The sequence below is a fragment of the Tasmannia lanceolata genome, unplaced genomic scaffold (genome assembly GCF_043159265.1).
Source record: "Tasmannia lanceolata isolate RefF3 unplaced genomic scaffold, GAP_Taslan_0.1 ptg000011l, whole genome shotgun sequence".
Lineage (NCBI taxonomy): Eukaryota > Viridiplantae > Streptophyta > Magnoliopsida > Canellales > Winteraceae > Tasmannia > Tasmannia lanceolata.
Genome location: NW_027518688.1, coordinates 11,025,221 through 11,030,594, shown reverse-complemented (window position 1 = coordinate 11,030,594; position 5,374 = coordinate 11,025,221).

Here is a 5,374-nt window from a genome sequence, read left to right as displayed (position 1 = left end):
AGGTGGTAGTCAAGATGGCCGGCTGTGATGGTGGGTGGGGGTATGGTTGGTGGTGGAGTTAGGGTTGCTATTGGGAAGTGGTGGCTAAGATGGAGGTGGGCTTGCAGAAGGGGATAACGAAGAGGGTTTTGATGATGGGATACGGTGGAGGAGATGGCAATGGCCGGAGAAAACGAGAAACAAATATGGTGTAGAGGTGGTGGTGGTGGATGATGGTGGTGTTGCAGAGGGATGGTGATGGTGGAGGATGGTGGTCGGTAGTGGAGATAGGAGGTGGCTGCAAATGGAAAGAAAAAATAATAATAAAAAAAAAATGGGTTTGACGGTGAGGTGGGTTCTGATGGTGGAGATTGGTGGTGGATGACGGTGGTGTTGTTGCCTTGGCTCCCTCTCTTCTCTCTTCTCTGCTTTTGCCTCTCTATCTCCTCTCTCTGTGTATTCTTGCGGCTGTCCATCTCTCCTCCTCCTTTTTTTTTTTTTAGAAAATGGGGCTCTCCCCTTTTAAGCCCTAGTCGACCCTCTTTAAAGGGGAAATGGCAGTTTTGCCCCTACTCATTCCATGGACAGCCCCCCTAAGTATATTATGACTATCCTTTTTAACTACGAGGGGTGGTCTGGGTAAGGAGGATGGCAAACGTATTTTTTCCTGTTATCTTTTGAAATGGTATCAACACTACCGTATTTTAAGCCCTCTTGTCTTGCCTAACTAGCACCACTATGTCTCGATATTCGCACAATCTCAGCTGGTCTTTCCTCAACTTCTTTGTCCCTTTTCTTTGAAAATTTGCGGAGACGCACTCAGAAACAACAAGCATTCAAAGGTTGCACAATTAAGCCTCGGAACTCGGAAATTTAGGGGGGGGCAGTACCAAAGCTTTGGGATATTTGGTAAATTTTGTAAATTTCGGGGAATCATTTGGGCTTACAAAGGTTTCGACAATAATCTGCAAATGAAGATTTGTCGAGGTCTTTTTGCCTTTTGGGCTCGGCTCTTCAATTTTTGAAGTTGAAGTGCGGCCTTAGGACATCAGGGAATTGTTTTTGAGATCCAAGGGTTCAAGAACTTTACTCGATTTCAGGATTTTTATTCGGTTTTGGGAATTAAGGTCTGGTCAAAATGGGGTGTCTACACCAAGCACCAAGCAATTTAGGTTCATTGGAAAGTATGTGAAACGGCAAATCCAATGCACCTGACGCACGTAAATCGGAGTTCCAACGAAGAAGTTATGCGCGTTTTAAACTACCGATAAGAGACGAAACCACTACAAAACAAAACAGAGAAGGGACGAAATAGCGCGCAGGCTGGGGATGACATCACCCCACTTTATGGGGGTGATGTCACGCTCAAATTTGTCTTAGACGACTTTGGGGGTCGACCCGTGGTTTGAGCTAGTCCTTCTGAAATCCCTTATCCGAGGCTGAATCTCTTCTGTCACCACGACAATTGAAGAAGGCGCATTGTTCATGCACTTACAACACTAGATCATTATCCCTGAAGAGTGTCTAATTCTTTTAGTCATTTGTTTCCAAATTTGATTCTGGTAATAAGTAAATTTAGAGTCTTCTTCTATATGTCCAGTCCATTTAGAGTCCTCTTTTATATGTTACATTCATTCATAGTCATCTCTTATATGTTGTTCAATATAGATCCCATTGATGGGCGGTCAGATATTAATAGTTCTTGATGTATTCCCATTTATTTTCAGATTATTAAAATGAATATTTTGAGCATGTTGAGTGTTTGCTTCTGGATCTAATGTTATAATCAAACTAATTCCCTCTTCGGATGATGATGCTTACTGAACTCCTCTTTAGTTCTGAAAATGGTTAAGCAAAAGGAGGTTCGTCAAGCAAAGCTACATGCAGATGACATTGAAATTATGGAAATTGGTTTCAAAATTCGAATTTGGAAAATATGGATTGGTAAAATGTTATCTCCCCGAAGAACTCTAAGAATCGATGAACCTACTAAGAAAATTCAAGGAAGTCTTCGCTCGGTCATATTGCCAAGATCGTCTAGTACCAATTCCAAGGGAAAAACCAAAGGAGCAAAATGAAATAAAGAAGTTACTCAGCAACTCGTTAATTTTCACTTCAAAAAGGAAATAATCATCTTCTGTCAAGAGTTTAAAATTAAACACCATCTTACAGACTACAGACCAGTAGAACTGTGGAAGCCACTAATAAAATGTCAAAGCAATCCTCAGTAAAATGTCAAAGCAATCAAAGATTGATAAAAAACGCTTCCATACGCTCCATATGCCTACAGAGCATCAATTCTAGCTAAGCCAAAATGTGCAAATGCAAGATAACAAGATCAAACGGCAAGAGCCTTCAAAGTACAAGTCAGAGATCTGGGGAAAAGAAAATTAAGCACCTACCCATACTCCTAGGGGCAAATTCAAACCAAATGATCAAGTCTCTACACCATGGATCAAATCTTATGCGGAAAAGCCGTCAGACTCCGAAACATTAATGGAGGGATATCAACAGAGCCTACGAAACTACATCAACTCAAAAGATTTTATGCCCGAGCACTGGAAGGCCTCCTTTGGTCAAACAAAATAAAAAAAGAAAATAATTCCCATTTTGCAAACCCTTTGAGCCTGAAAATTCCTTTCAAACCCTAAAACTAGGGGCATCAGCCCTAAAGTACGGCCGACCTGATCCCTACACTAGAGTACGTAGGTAGCCTGGTTAATCCAGGTTCGGTCATCCAAAATAAAAAAATAATAATAAAATTCGTCCTCTTTGAAACTAGGGGCATCTACCCCGAACTATGCAGGACCTGATCCTAACGCGGGGCACGTAGGCAACCTGGTTAATTTGAGTACGCTAAATTTATTTTGCAAAACATGAAGCCTGTTTCTTTGATAACCCTATCCAACCTATAAAGTCCTTTCGGTGGATAGTGCCTTCTAGGCGAATGAAAAAAGAAAAGAAGAAAAAAGAAATAAAAAGGTATTTGAAGACCTGATAGGTTGAAAACCCGAAAGGAAAGTCTAGGCAAAAAATAATGTCATCCACATGTTGAGTTAAAAATCCAAAAGGACAGCTTAGTGTAGACACCCTCATTTTGCTACACTTTAACCAACAATAGCCTAATATATTGATCTGTGGAATTTCATTGGTAAAATATCCATCATCACATTCCTTGAAAACCAAAATGATAAAGAGATGTACATGGTGAGATGATTTGATCCGCAAAGTTAGAAAAATACCCTGATTGGCGACTTTAGTGTGTTAAATTCATGCGAGAGTCCCTCTATCATGGATTTATATATTTTAGGTTATTAATATCTTGATCTGATTTTACGGATCATCAATCGGGACAAAATAAGCTAGGGTCACTTCACAGCCCGGGCCCTAATTCCATTCCGAGACCCGATTTCCGTAAATCGTCAGATCGAGGGTAGATCTTGACCTGGGTGTCTTTCTTTGCCAATAATTTGTGATCATTTAGTCAAAATAATATCAATCAAAGTTAATCTCAAATCCGGATTAAACATTTGGTTACTTAATTGAGCAAAAACCTAGTGAAAAGTCACAGATCAAGGCAAGATGAATGAGATCCGTCGAAATCATCTCATTAAATCATCGATAACAGAACTTTATAATGTCTTAATTGGTGTTGATATCTTGGCTTAATAGTTTTAACCGTTGATCCAAAATCGATCGAGTGGGTTAGTTCGTTTGGATCACCGATTTGCCCAATCTTTAGAAAAGCGATCTGCGGATGGAGATCGATGGCTCTCATTGGTCAAAAAATTTGAAATCAATATTTATATGAAAATATTGGGCTTAAATGAAAGAGAAAAAATCAAGGATTCCAAATTCAAAAAAAATATCGAAAACGGACACCAAAATCTTCGGAAAACGAAATTTTTGTGTTTTCCCGCACTTTCTCTCTCCTCTCCCACACGTTTTCCACACATGGAAAAACATGTAAAGAATACAAGGAAGCATATTTTGGGCATTTTTTACACTCTTAATTGATTCCCAAGATTTGCAGAAAGATTGCATGGGATTTGGGATGCTATCTCGGCCGTTCTTTCAATTTCCTGAAGATTGCAGGCAATCTTGGCTATCCAAATTGTCACTATTCTCCATTAAGGCAATGAATCCTGGGCTTTCCTTCATGCCCAAATTCATTTACTTATCTGTCATGATTTTGGGGACACATGGCGTCATCTTGTCCACCACTTTATTTTCCAAAATTATGCAATTGATCTCAATCGTCCAAATTCTTTCCATTTCAAGCAAAGAGACATAATTTTGGATGCTTTCCCTTATGAATTAAAAGTGCCTCTAAATAAAAAGATAGGATATTCCCTCATATCTAATCTACTCCGTTCAATTGTTGCTCATGATTGTCTACTTGATCTTCACCGTACATCTTGCAAGTGAACCAAAATGGCAATCTTGTCCACCCTTTACCTATAAATATCCCCTCTTTCCCTCACCCCAAGATACAGCAATTCTTATCTCTCTCCCATCAAGGATCATCTTGGGAATCATCATCAAAGGAATCATCGTATTCAAATATCAAAGCGGGGATCGACATTAAACTCTGGAATAGGTAGGCTTTTGTTAATTCATATATTAGAATTCATGCTAACTTAGTTCATGCATCTTCATGTTAGGGTTTACACTAGTATAATGCACATCTCTCATCTCTTTTTCCCTTTTCTTTTATTTTTAATGCAAAACTAATGTAGATCTAAGATCATGTTAGATTATAAATCATGCTAGGATTAGAATTTATGTTTATATTCATGTGTATCTCTCTCTCACCTCTATCCTCATTTTCTTTTCCCCAACCTATAGTGCTAAATTGCATTGAACCTTTGGTCGTTAGCCAAAACAAAAATTGTTGCAATCCAAGGGCCTTTGGCCATTACAAAAACCTAATCCATTGGCCTTCGGCCTCTAGCCCACTACGCAAGCCAAATCCACTTTTAACAGCATATCTATGTCCAAGCCCCCATACCCAATCAACACCAAACCCATATCCATTCGGCAAGCCCAATAAGCACCCCAACCCATGCCTAGTTTTGCAAACCAAACCCACGCCTACCTTTGAAAAATAAGCCCATATATTGTTTGGTCAACCTTAGCCGCACTCTTCCCCTTCGATCCTAGCCATATCTTATGCATTTTCCATAGTCCCTACCCATAACTAATAGAACCTAACCGTTTAGTTCCCATAAGCCCAATATACCCGAGCATACTACCCATGCCTTACAGCCATTATCAAGTGTGTGCACCTAGACACCACCAAACTTGTGCCTAACCCATGCCCCACCTTAGCCTAGAGTTGCCTATCCAGTGCTTAACACATGCCCCACCTTAGCCCATAATTGCCTATGCAGTG